Here is a 13,971-nt window from a genome sequence, read left to right as displayed (position 1 = left end):
TCCCACTGTTCCCTGTGGCTGTTACTTCTGGTTACTTCGGTGCTATCTTTTAATTTTTTTCTTTCCTTCTAATTTGTCTTAAACTGATTCCTTTTACTGAATTATCGCTGTTGAGGTAAATAGCATGATTCCCGGTTTCCCAACTGGACCCTGAACAAAGCAATGGGGAAGGTCCCTGGTCTATAGGTCTCCAATTCGAGTGGGGCAAGAGAGAGAACCAGCCAGTGAAAAGGGCAATAGTAAAATGTATTCTGATGAAAAATAAGGCAGGATGATGCTTGGAGCCTGGGCTACATACTGTAGATCGGGTAGTCAGGGAAGGTCTTTCTAAGGTGACATGAAAGTAGGGCAAGACATGGTAAGTTTCCACCCATGCAAAGAGCTGGGGAAGAATATTCCAGGGAAAAGTGCCAGCCAGTGTGAGGGCCTTATGGAGCAAGAAAGGGGTGCTGCAGGTGATGGGCTCAAGGAAGGCAGGGGCTAGATCACATGGGCCTCCTTAGCTATCGGACTATTTTTTTTTTTTTTTAAATTCTGAATGTGTTGGAAAGCCTTTGGAGTGTTTTAAAACCTAGGAAATGACAAGATATGACTTACATTTTATTTTATTTATTTATTTTTTTAAGATTTCATTTATTTGACAGACAGAGATCACAAGTAGGCAGAGAGGCAGACAGAGAGAGGGGAAAGCAGGCTTCCCGCCGAGCAGAGAGCTCGATCCCAGGACCCTGAGATCAGGACCTGAGCCGAAGGCAGAGGCCTTAACCCACTGAGCCACCCAGGCGCCCCCTGACTTACATTTTAAAAATATCTCGGTGGCTGCTGAAGAGGGGACAGTCCATAGGGCACAAGAATGGAGGCTGTTCTTCCAGAGCAAAGGGTAGGTGCCTTGCAAGGATGAGGGAACGGAGACGAGAGAGTTCACAAGACTTGTCTTGGGTCGCCGGTTTTGGACTTTGGGTCCCCAGATCAGTGCTCCTCTGTGGCTACCCATTCTCTTTGTGAAGTGTACTGAGAGAGCTCTAGACAGAGCGTTCTCCCTTGTAGCTGGACAGAGGTCCTGCTTCTCCCCACCCCCACTGCTGTCCCCTGGTCCGGCCACCAGCTTCTCACCATATTATTATAGCCGAGACCAAGGTCTTAGGCCAGGGAGGGCCCAGGCCAGAAGGGGCCTCACAGCCAAAGTGAGGGATGCCTGTGGGGCTTGGGGTTCACCTTTAACAGGCAGCAGGGAGGTTTCGGATAGAAGGGAGGAGTCTCTTTCTAAGTAGAGGTGGGAGTAACGGAAAGATACTTCTACACGCTTCAGGCAATAGGTCTGTGCTTTATTGAAAGAATCCTTCCTCCTGTGAATAATATAATCTGACATTTAGGGCGATGGGAGAGAATGGCTGGATGGATCCTGGGAGGGCTGCTGAGGTGATTTTAGCTGTTAGCATTTTTTCCTCACAGCTTGGACAAAAGAGGGGGATGGAAGACTGGAGAGACCCTTCCACACCCAGGAGCTGGAGAGGCATGAACTTTGGGAGGCCCCAACCGCACTGTGTTCTGACTGGCTGTCTCTCTCTGCCTCAGTTTCTTCTTCTTACAGACTGGCCACAACCTTCCACCCACGTCAGATCCCTGTTCCAACCGGTCCAGTCCTCCCTGGATGGGGAGGGTTACCTGGGATGGGCTGGGTCCTGAAGGGCTTCGCCGGCTTGCCTCTCACCACCACCGGATTCTTCCTCATTAAACAAATGAATCACAATCCTAATTAATTTGAGCAACAGAATTTATGTAACTACTCCCAGCAGGATGTCTGCTCTCAGTCGGTAGCAAGATTAATTCCTCTCTCTGGGAAATTCCAGCCGTGCTGGTCAATAAACCTTAATGATGACTGAAATCTCCCATCTGTCTCTGCTCAGGGCAGGTAACCCCTGCTAACCAGACACCCAGTGGGCTTGAGGCAGTACCCCGGGCTCCGAGAAGAAGGGACAAGAATCTCCCAGCTTGGATGGGTTCTGAGCCACGCGGAGCGCACAGTAGGTGTTCAATAAAGAACAGGGACTGCCCATTCTAGGGAGGGTCTGAATCTCTGAAAGCCCAGAGAAGGTGTTCAATTTCTTTTTATGGAATGAATGAGAGAGACTGTCTATTGCTCAGCTACTCCTAAAACAGTCTCAAGCTCCTGAATTGCAGCCAAGCCCCTCTTGCTCTTTCTACCACTTACTTCCACTATTTCCCATGACCATACCCAATTCTGTCTTTTCCCTATTTTAAACTTTCTGGACTCAGAGTCTTGGCTCTTGATGTTCCCTGCCCTTGAACTGTGCCAACCCTGTCTCTCCAAAACAGGCCCCGTGCTGGCTGCCTAGGTGGGAAGGGTAGTGAAGTGGAAAGTATTCTAGAATTAGTTCTAATTCTGGCTCTGCCACTTACTCATTGTACTTCACCTCCCTGTTTGTCACCTTCCCCTCCTATGTAAATGACATGAGGTTCTTAAGAAGAATAAATAAGAAAACACTGTGAAGATGTATCACTCAGTGCTTGACTCACGTAACGACAGGCAATGTTTTAGGCCCTGGGAATACAGTGGTGCTCAACAAGATTCCTGTCCCAAGGTATTTCATTTCTAGGAGAAGACAAGCAATAAGGACCATATGTAAGTTTCATTAGGCGCTCAGGGAAAAGAAAATAGAAAAAATGTTATGGAAAGTGACTGGAGGAACTCTTTGAAGAGACAGTATTTTTGTGGAGACCCAAATGCCAGGAATGGAATGGACATGAAGATCTGGGGATATGGCATTCCAGAAGCAGGGAAAAGCAGTGGCAAAGGCTCTGAGATGCAAAGTGACTTTTGCTTTGCTTCATCAGTGGGCCAAGGTTCCGTAAGATTGAATCATTTGCCCAGTTGCCTGGCTAGGTGGTGCTGGGGTTGGGATCTGAACCCACGTCTTTTGCCCTTAAGTATGGAGTGCTTGTCACTCCAGCAGGAGAAGGTGTAAGAGAAAGGAAGAGTGACTGTAGATAAGGTGGGACACCTGTCTTGTCCTCCACCAGATCAGATCCATCTGCATATTCCTGACAACTTGCAGGGTTCTAGGATCCTGGCTCCTATGAAGGCCTTCTACCTTCACTGGCCCAAGGTATCATACAGGGACCACCCAGCCCTAATATCTCCCTGAATGTGCCAGCTCCAATTCCTTCTACATTTATGACCAGGAAAAACCAACTCTTTTTGCCATTTTTTTCTCCCCCGATTATAATACATGTTCATGGTTGAAAATCAGAAATGGATAAAAGCCGTAATTTCAACTCTTCGGGAATGTTTGATATTTATCTTTCTGGTCAGTTCTATGCACACAGATGCTTTACAAGGTTATGAACATATTGCACGTACAGTTTTGGAATACCCCTTTTCCTCTTGTAATGAAAAAAGTGTCTTCAAATGTATTTTTAACAGCTGACTAAAAGGACCGATTCAAATGTAACTATGTTAGGGCTTTTATTATTACATGTAACACAAAGATCCTTTTTACCTGTAAATCTTTGTTACAGGATGTCCTACAGAGCAAGAGAAGTGTCCCCTTCCTTGAGTGCTGTGTCCTGTGTTCAGCAAAACCATCTTCTGTTGGGGGGAGTAGGGGCCTTTGCTCGTGAGTGTGGAGCAGAGTTCATGGTTGCTCTCTACTGAGAAATGGACCTGGTCACACTGTCCTTAACTTTCCCTTGCCCCTCTGCCTCTCCCTATCATTTTGGTCCCAGGACAGATACAATGGGGGAGAGGAGGAGAAAGGAGAATGCAATTTAATGTTCTATTTTGAAAAAGTAGATATCGAGATGGTGTTTTCGACATAGGCATATTATTTTTTTTTTTAAGATTTTATTTATTTTTTTGACAGACAGAGGTCACAAGTAGGCAGAGAGGCAGGCAGAGAGTTGGGGGGTGGGTGGGAAGCAGGCTCACCGCAGAGCAGAGTGCCCGATGTGGGGCTTGATCCCAGAACACTGGGATCACGACCTGAGCCAAAGGCAGAGGCTTTAATCCACTGAGCCACCCAGGCGTCCCCAACATAGGCATATTATTAAACAATATTTTTATTGAGTGATTAGTGGCAGGAGAGTGAGGTTGATGGAGTCAGGGTCTGGCCTCAGTATGCCAAAGTCTAAGGTGATTGTGTTTTGTTTCTGTATGGGCCTGCCATGCAAGTGGCTGTGGGGTACAGGGATCCAGGGCTCTAATTCTTGGGGATGTTGGGTTAGGGTGTGGGGTACTCATCTGTGGTAGGCCTGGAGAACAAACCTGGTAGCAAGCATCTGAGTAGCTGGGTCAGAGGCAATGTTCACTCCCACTAGGGCAGGGAGAGCTGGGCTGCCTCCTGTGGTAGATGCTCACGTTAAGGCTCCTCCTTCATCTTACCACCATCCCCACATCTTCTCCAGGTTCCTGTGTGGCCTCAGAAGACAAAAGGGAGAAAAGATCAAACCAGAGAGAAAAGACACAAGAGAAGAGACAGTAAGGACAACAGAATGAAAGTGAGAAAAATGAGACCGAGGGAAGACGAGACACCCTTTGTGGGGAGGCTGATGGTTTGAAAGTAGACATCTTTATGGTAAAAGCTTAAGCAGTAAGAGCTACTTTGGGTCTAGACAAACTTATTACACCTTCACAGCTGCCAGGTCCTAATTCACAAGGGCCAACGTCAAGTAGTCCTGTCTCATGGGTCAGAAATACGGCTTTGCCAACTGTACTCACTACAGACCATCTCCCTAAACTCACTGGGTTGCCCTCTTGCTGAAAAGCAATTTCTCAAACTTTTTGGAAGCTGACTGCTTCTCAGTGGAGCAGACAATGGAGAGCCCATGTCAGTGAAGAGCCCTTCATGAATATGTCTTGGGCCCTCCTGAGTTTCTCAGGGAGGGAGTGAAAAGTGGAAGCCGGAGTGGGCTAGAGTCAGCAGGTGGGAGGAGGGAGGGCTGGAGAGAAGAATATGAAGAGAAGAGGAGGAGGAGGCTGGTTGGAGGAGGGGTTCAGCTGTCCTTGCCACACTCACTTCTTGCAGCCAAACAATTATTCTGCCTCCTCCGCCCCCACGGCTGGGGCAAATGGCGTTCCAGCATCCACTGGAAAAGCCCAACAGTCACTCTCAGCTTCCGGAGGTGGTGTCGGTTGAGAAAACAAGACGGCAAATACAAGAGCTCGCTCTATTTGTGGGTAGAGACGCTTGTTCAATTTGGCCTGTGGGAACTTTTTGAAAGGACCTCGTACAGGAAACTGCAGGAAAGAAACAAAACAACCCACACGCAGGGGTAAAGGAGGGTCTTTGAACTCCATTGGATTCACCACCAACCCTGCTTGAGCAGACACTGGACTAAAAGGCCTCCTTTCGAGTCTGCACTCAGAGGATCTTCTGGTAAGCAACTTCCAACGACCTCATCCCCCACTCCCACCTGCAGTGCCAGGGCCCAAAGTTCTCCCTAGCAGAGCAGGCACCCCTCCTTCATTTGAGCACTCCTGCGGCTCTGGATGGTCAAAGTGTCTCTTCGCCTCTGGCCCACTGCCTTCCCCGAGGTCCAATGACCTGGATTGTGGATAAGAAGGGTTCCCTCTCTCTGGAGGCAAGGTGTCTTCCAAAATACCAAAAAGAAAAGGGGTTTGAGAGATCATGGTGGATGAGCCAACTCTATGAAAAAGCAGCTGAGGCCCAGGATCACACAAGGGAGTTGCTGGGGTGGGGAAGAATCCAGCCAACACAGCTTCTCTATTATTATTCCTATTTCTAAAGCCCAACACTGGTGTTAAGCTTTTTTCTTTTCTTCCTCCAAGGGCCTAACCTTGGCATGGGTCTAGGCAGACTTGACTGTCCCCTCCCCACTGCCCACATGCCCATGTTGCACAGTCCCAGCAACGAGGGCAGCACACACATAAGGAGTAAGACAGTGGGCAGGTTCCAAAAGCCAGGGAAACCATTCGCCTGCCCTCCAACCTGTTTCCTGTGAGGCCGTGCCGCTCATTGGCCCAGGAGAGGTGATTGGCAGGTCAGTAACGCAATGGATGATGAGTCTGGAAAGGGCAGTGGCGGTTACCCGCCAGTTCTCTTATCGCGAGACCTTAAGATAACGGTTGCGGCAATATTCGTTCAGCCATTTTTCATGCTCAAAATCCAGTGTAGTTTTAGTAAAGAGTGGAAGGCAGTTTTCTCTCTCAAAAGGAGGAACACATTTGGAGGTCTAAAAGGACAAAATGAATCCTCCAAACGAATATGGTTTTGTCATGCTGAATGAGTCACTTTAATAACGGGGGGCTTGGTTTATTAAGAAGTTGGTGGGAAAGTGAGTGGGCCAGAGGGAGGAAATGTGGACGGGAGTGGGGACTCCCTCAGGAGGCCAGAGTTCAAGACTGTTTTTTGTAGCTTTTGTAGACTGTGTGAAAAGCTGAGGCTGTACCTGAGGCCTGGATAGGTTCTGGGACCTGGGTGAAATGGTGGGGTCACTGCTGGGGACTCTGTAAATGCCCAGGGCGTGGGGACCAGGCTGGCAGGCAGATGAGGCAGTGGTTGTACCGTTCTTGCACATGGAAATGGTCTCTCTGCAAAGGCCTCTAAGTAAGAGCTGGCTGGGATGGTAAAAGGGAGGTCTGGACTCTGTGGAATGATTCCTTAGAGTATGTGGGCTTGGTTGGAGCACAGGGATGGAGGGGCCCAACATTTAAGGTTACAACCACAGATGGAAAAATGGTGGTAGATCACCATATAGCTTTTTAGAAGAGGGAGTGGGAGGTGGAGAGAGATGAGACAGGGCGTTAAAAGAGATGGGAAGGATGACAAAGGGAAGAGTCTGTTGTAGGGCCTTAAAGCTGGTGGCCTGGAAAAGCTGAGCAAATGTGTGCTTGCTATATGGTTGTCACTCTGTAAGTGCTAGCTATTATCATTGCTCCTCTTGCAGGGGTGAGCCATGAGCCACGGGCTGTTGAGTCTAGTAGTTCACATGGAATAGGAACCGAGTGAAGTAAAAGGGAGCCAGGAAGACAGGCCATTCCAACTGCTTTTGAGAATCACAGAGGCTAACCCTCCATTGGGGGATGAGAAGGGGGGGTTGAACTAAAGAGTAAGGGGGGTGTTGGTGGTTGAGTGCGGAGTTGGGAACTCAAAGGATGGGATGTAGGAGTGAGGAGAGGTTGTCCTGGGCTTTCCAAATCAATCTTAAATAAGGCCAGATAGACGTGAGGTGTGAGAAAGTGAGGTGCAGGTGCGGAGGAGAATGGGAAGTGGTGTGGGCCGGCACTGGGCCAGCTGTGTGGTCTTCTGCTGTACAGCTGTTGTGGTTGCTGGGCTGGGGCTGGGGGGAGCAGCCCACTTAGTCCTCTCTCCTGGGGGAAAGGGAATGGTACTAAGGTTCAAGACTCCATTGGAAATTTCCATCAATCATTGGCACAAGTTGTGAACTTTCTCAGGGACCACTGGTCTCTGAGAGCTGTTAGGGGAAGCCTCCCCCCAAGAGGTCCTGAGACAAGAAAACCATTTTCTATTTGACAGGAAGAGTATAATATCAATGGAGGCTCTTGAATACTTTGGAGAGTGCATAGTGTAGTTCCTAAAGGTTCTGAACAGAGAAAAGGAAACTCCCCACATCATACTCTCATTTCCTGTGGACTTTACCATCCTCACAAGTCTCTGCATTCCCCTGTCACTGAATCAGAGGCCTAGGCTAGGGGATGCAGAGCGGGCAGCGCTGAGGTAGTTAAGCGAAGGTATGCTGAAAGAAGAATGAAGAAGGCTTGTGAGTCCCCAAATTACTCTCAGAGTGCTGAAGCGTGGGGAACCAGTCGACCCACAGCTGAAGCCAAAGCCACATGGACTAGCTACCCAAGCAACGAGCTCTGTCTAGTCCCTAGTGTTTGGGGGAGAAAACAGGGTCACGGGGAATAAGGTAGGCCAGAGAGATCTAGGAGGCGATAGGAGAAGCTACAGAGAAGAAGACAAAGATAAGGATGAGAATGACCAAGGCAAAATGGGAGACCAGTGGCAACAGACCCTGAGCCTGGACTGAGAAAGCTGAGGGAGGTGGCCCCGAAAAGAGCTAACTTAGCTGCCAAGCCTTTACAGCCTTTTCTATTTCTATTTCCACTGGATATGGTTCTGCTAATTTTCAAAGGAGATTTATAGAGTTTCTCAGAGTCTTCCCAGATTCCAGAAAGCATTACATACAAAATCATACTAACTTACACCCATTTTATATAAACCCATCAGAATCTTGCTGAGGCTTATAGGCAACTCCTGATAATCTTATAATGGGGTTCAAATCTGGGCAAATGAGCTAGGCGGTGGGTTGCTCGTAAGAGCCAAATCTCAGAAGTCAGCTTCTGGAAGCTGCTATCATTTTTCACCTCCGTGGTTGAAGGGTAGAAACAAGCAGTGGGATAAGGGGCAGAATGAGCTGCTTTGGAGCAGCAGGGTTTATCTTGCTGGGATGTGATGAGAGAGTGGCATTGCAGGGGGGCACTAAGCAGTGATCCAGCACCCAGCATGAGAGGGCTTTTGGCCCAGGCATGGAGTGATGGTGGCGACTGAACTAGTTTCTGACACTCTTTGGGTGGTTTTCTCACTGCCAGTGAGTAGAAATGCTTCTGATGAACTGGGTTGGGACTCAGGCAGGAGGCTGGGCTGGAAGCAGACCCTGGGCAAGAAGGACACAGCTAGTAAATAGGGCCCAGAAGCCGGCTGCTGCTGGTGGGGGAAGGTACTCTCCCCGCCCTCAGAGGGAAACCAAATAGGCCAGAGAGGGTCATGAATGAGTCAGAGATGGAGAAGAGGACATCAACAGAGGTGAGAGAGGCAAACAAATGTGCCAGAGAATCTAGAGAGAAATGCAGTGCCATCAGGTCATCTAAGGAGGTGTCTCTTTTGCTTTCCTGAGGTGCTAACACAACACCAAAGATGTTTAGAATGGACCCAGGGTTTCCTGGGGCTTCAGAAAAGGACCTTCATCCTCAACAGTACTCACTTCAGCTAACCCCTCTCAATGTGTGGGAAGTCTGTTCATAAAGGAAACTGGGCTTTCCGTGCGGGAAGGTGAAGGCTTTCCCTGAGCAGCGACCTTATGCTTTTCCAAGTGTGGGGAATGCCCAGCAAGAAGGGGGCTGGTTGGCTGGCCAGGAGCTAATTATCCCCATCTCACAGTATCTTAGCTGAGGTCTTCCCTCCTGCCACAGGAAGTAGTGGTGGGCTCTGATGGTCATGAGGATGTTTTGAGGAGCTGAGGGGGGTTGTCAGGTAGACGGAGAGGACTTATTCTGAAGGGAGAAGCATTCTGTGGGCAGAGCGCAGGCAGACACACAAATCCACTCCCTTCCCTGTCCCTCCCAGGCTGTGTGCTGTTGCTGGCCTGTCTGCGAGACTTGACTTCCCAACCTTCTTCAGCCTCTTTGCCTGTCATCTGTCATGTGTCTTACAGTAAAATGAGGAGTGAGGAGAGAGGATGGGGGTGGGGGGAGGGAACATGGGAGACAGGGCTGGGGAGAGCCTGAGCCATGATAATCCCATACACACAGATGGAAAGACAGATACACTTTAATGGTAACAGAGCCTCTGCCTCCCTGTGCTGCTTTTCATCATAGTGATTATGCTCCTTCTCAAGGGATACTTAACCTCCTCAATCAAGAATTTAGAGCCTGTGCTCCGACCATAATACTCACTGAGCAAAATTTGCAGTGGGTGCCTCTACTTGCTAAATATAATGGCTCCTTGGCTTAATGAGGAGTTGAAGTGATTCAGAGACAGTGGCTTGTACTAGTTTTCTAACAACGAAGAGCATTTCTGGGGGACAAATCACACCAGCTGCTGCCTTTCCCCTCCACGTGGGCAAATATGGAGAAAGAAACGATGGGGGATAAAATGTGGAGTAAGGGGCAGGATGGAGTTGCGAGTCTTTATCCCCTAAATCTGTTGGGATAATCTGGTTGGGAGAGGAGTGTTGGGGGCTGGACAGGGATGGGTAGAAGAGGTGATGAAAAGCAACCAGGACTGTGGACAGGGTAGGGGCAGAGAGCTGTCTCAGTGTCACTCTGCTCTTTGGGTGGTTATGCTATGAAATCGTGTCTGCCCAGAGGCCACAGATACAGAGATGGGTCCTGGATGCTTCTAGCATCCAGGAGAATTATTTTCCTATATGAGGTTGGGAGGAATAGCATTTAATGTGTTGTAAGTCTCAAGGGAAATAAAAGCTCCCCGTCCCTGGGAGGCATTTTCTTACTATTGTCCTTCTCTGTCCCAACTCTCCTTCCCTCCCCCAAAGTCCCTCTTCGGAGAAGGGCAGGACAGGCAGGAGAGAAGGTGCCAAGTTGGCTGTGGTGTTATTGTTGCCACGGGAGTGGGTAGAGCTCTTTCACCATAGCAGCCTATGAAAAGACTGGACTTTTTCCAAGGAACTTTTTCAGGGAAATAAAAAGTAAAACAAAGAAAAAACCAACCCACATAAGAAAATGTGAAAGAAAGTAGCCAAGAGATCCTTTTGATTGGTTTGTAACCCTCTGTGATCCTACATTTTGCTATTAGCCATTTGGCTCCATTGGATTCCGAACCTGTTCTCAGCTTGGTTTTGTGGGAAATGGATTCATTCCAGACTCTGGGACTTGTCTCCTCCATTGTAGTGTCTTTTTTGCCCTACTTGGTGGAGGGGGGGTGGCCTCTCCCAGTCTGCCCAGAAATCTCATCTTTATAGTTCTGTCTCCTTCATTCTCTGGATGGCCCCTCCACTTTTCGGGGTCTAGTGCTTTAGCTAAGACTTCTTTTTGCCAACTAGTTTGGGTGCAAAGCTCTGTTATCCTTCAGTTCCAACCTGTGCAGTGGCTGGTTTGGGGGTGGGGAGGAGAGTTGGGCTGTCACTGTGCTGGGCAGAGAGCACAGCTGTCAGGTCATGAGCAAAGGGAAGTAAATGCCGTCCAAAGCTCACATCTCCATCTTTGTTCCCTTTTTGAAGACTGCTAAGGCCCCTCACCCCCAACACCCATTACCAGCCTCCCGGTCTTCACAGTTTTCCAAAATTAATACTGAAAATACAAGCACTGTCGAAGGAATTTTTCTCAAAGGAAAAAGAAGGGTCGTTTCTTTCCAAGAAAGATGTATATGGAGTCTAATAGTACAAACTCAATCTCAAAGAAAATATGAACATACTCCATATTCAACTGAAAATTATACAATATTTATGTTAATAGTATATGCAAATGAAAGAACCGCTAACATAGTAGGCAAGCGCGAGGAAGAGAAGAGTGTGGACAGGGCAGGGGCTGCCTTCAGCAAGCCCTGGAGTCTAGCGGTCTGTTCAGAAGTCTTCTTGGACATTGGCAGGCTTATGAGCATGTGGCAGGGGCCTCAGGGCATCAGGGCTGTGGTGTGGGATGTGGGTAGCAGGACCTAAGTTCTGAGTGACTTCAGGGTAGCTAAGGTACTCTGTGACTGAGGTGACTGATGAGGGTCAGTCTGCCTGAGGAATCTGCAGCAAAAGACTGAGAACTGGGCCTCAGTTGGTGTGAGCAAACTCAGTTGGTGTGAGCAGTTGGGTCTCAAAGGAAACTGCCTGGCAGTGGGGAGAAGAAAGCTCTCCAGAGAATGGCATACCTTTTGAAGTAGTCCGAGTGTGTCCTGGCTGGTGGCAGGAGTCCCAGGGGGGAATCCTGGGCCCCATTGGCAGGGCACAGGTCTTCCTGATACAACACTGTGGGGCAGAAACTTCTAGACCAAGATGGTTTCTTGTCAAATCCCTGAGCCTTGATAGAATGAGAGTCACGATGGCAGTTTGGGGTAATTTACTGAAGAAATACATCCCATTCCTAGATACAAGGTACCATTTCAGGGAGGATGAACAGGCAAGAGGACTAATGTCTTTGTTCTCTTGGCATGCCTGAGGAAGAAGACAATTTCTGCTTCTTGTCATCTTGATTTTTTTAGTCTCCAGAGTTTCTGACTCTTCCCTCCCATCCCCAGGCTCCTTAGTTATTGGATGAGGTGAGGTCAAATGGCCAGCAAGGGAGATAGTGAGGAAAGAGACAGCTTCACTGATGGACGATAGAAGCAATCTTCCAGTCCATAATTGTAAACAGAATGATGAGAATGTCAAGAGACTAGATAGATAATAACTTGGTAAGGTAGCAGGAAGGGCAGGGTCATGATCATGGTGGCCGTCAGCAGGCTGGAGTCTAAGGTGCCTGTGTTTGGCTTCTGTAATGGACTTGGTAGGCCTCTAAAATTTGTTAGGAGTGTTGGAAGGGTCCACGGGGGCTCTGAGTGTCGTGACTGATCTCCCTGTGGATAGCTGAGAAGCCTTTGAGGCCAGAGGAGAGAGACAGAAGCATGGAAAGAAGTTAATGTAGATAGAGACAGGCCATCTAGGAAACAGTGACCGCCCAAGTTTTTGTGTTCCACCAAAAATATTTTTGTTCAGCTAATTGGCAGAGCACAGATAGAACATTCCCAGAGCACTGCGAGCCTCAGGAAGAACTGTTCATTTACACTGTGCATCTCAGGTAAATCTTTCCAACTCAGAGGCATTCACTTTCACAGTAGCAGGCCTGAACCTGGTTAGGATTCATTGCTCCTAGTCTCCAGTCTGCTGGTGGGGAGGGGATGTGAAAGGGGCGATGGAGCAGGTAGGGAGGTAGAGCTTCTGCCAGCTGCCTCCTTTGTCTTTCTTCTGGGGTCTGACATAACAAAGACAGTGCTTGCACATTTGTGGGTTGCCCAGAAAAGAAGCATGTGAAAGGCAGAGGGCTTGAGTGTGGGGAGGGCTGGGTTAGGGGTCCAGTGAGGAGAGGAAGAAAGGAAACAGTTTTACCCCTCTGACTCAGCCCTAGTCAGTCTACTGGCGTCGGGGAGGACGCTGGGGACAGAATGGGAGGACAAGGAATGGGAGGTGCGTGGAGGAGGGAGAGTTAGGTTTACAAGTCATTCTTGATAGGAGTTTTCCTACTGTGCCTTGATCCCATTGGGAAGGTTGGGCTGCAGTATCTGGGGACATGGTGGACACAATCACAAGGGAGTTGCCCATGAACAGTGCTCAGGTAGAGTGCGCCTGCTCCCTTTTCTCAGTTCTAAGAGAAAATCATTCCTTTGCTAGCTCCTTCCTGATTTCTTGGCTATCCTAGCTCTGCTTTCTCCCTTTAACTCTCTCTTCAGATTAGTGGTGGTAGAAGAATGGTAGGTTTAGCAAAACAAATGCAGGTGATAGCAAAGGGCAGAGGTGGCTTTTGTGGGGAGAGGAGAGCTTCCAGGTGTGAATTTTCCAATTCAACTTGAGCTTAAATCTAGTAACTACATTGGTAGTTAGAATAAATAATAAATATGCCGGGGGGGGTGCTGGAGGAAGAATGGTAAATGGTCTCCGTTGGCAGGCAGAATCTAAGGTGAGCGTACTAGGAAATGGTAGGTCCTTGGCTTAGTTAAGTGAGGTCATGGGTGAGGACGTTATGCAGATTGTGTGACGTGGATGGGCCTGGGTCACTCCTCCAGAGATGCTACGTGGTGAGATTCTGATGAATGGGAAAAGCCTTTTCAGAAGCAGGGTCTCCAGCTGAAACATAATGTGGTTGGGTTGGCTCCCCCTGTTCTCTGAAGCTTGCTCTTAGAGCTGGTGGTGGCAGGTGCTTGTGCCTTTTGGAGCTTCCCAAGGTTCATTTCCATTTTGAGGGGGAAAAATCAGATGAGCTGAAGGAGAGATACAGAAAGAAAGCAAACCAGATAGTGACCGAAAGGCAGAAACCCAGTAAAGACTATATCTACTGAGCTGTCAAGCCCCCCAAGTTGCCCGTCCTATACGATCAGCGCTTCGAAAGGCTTCTGCTGATCCAAAGTTATATTCACCACATCTTCAGAGGTGGAAAGGGGGAAAAACAACAGAACCATACAAAGCCACTTCTGCTAAACTTCCTAAGCTTACAAGAGGCACCATCTTGGGGGAGAATCTATTACTCATGCTGTTAATTACCCATGGGACTCA

The 13,971-nt window shown here is 48.6% G+C and overlaps 1 long non-coding RNA gene across 1 annotated transcript; it reads right to left on the bottom strand.

Moving 5' to 3' along the window:
• Window positions 1-4,049: 4,049 nt before the first annotated feature.
• On the bottom strand, window positions 4,050-5,901 carry LOC116600061. Its single transcript, XR_004289486.1, has 3 exons — window positions 5,818-5,901; window positions 5,037-5,257; window positions 4,050-4,438 (listed from the first exon to the last, which is right to left on the bottom strand). It is a non-coding gene; the product is annotated as an uncharacterized LOC116600061 (long non-coding RNA).
• Window positions 5,902-13,971: the final 8,070 nt, after the last annotated feature.

The sequence above is a fragment of the Mustela erminea genome, chromosome 9 (assembly GCF_009829155.1).
Source record: "Mustela erminea isolate mMusErm1 chromosome 9, mMusErm1.Pri, whole genome shotgun sequence".
Classification (NCBI taxonomy): Eukaryota; Metazoa; Chordata; class Mammalia; order Carnivora; family Mustelidae; genus Mustela; species Mustela erminea.
This window is presented reverse-complemented; position numbering and strand designations above follow the sequence as displayed.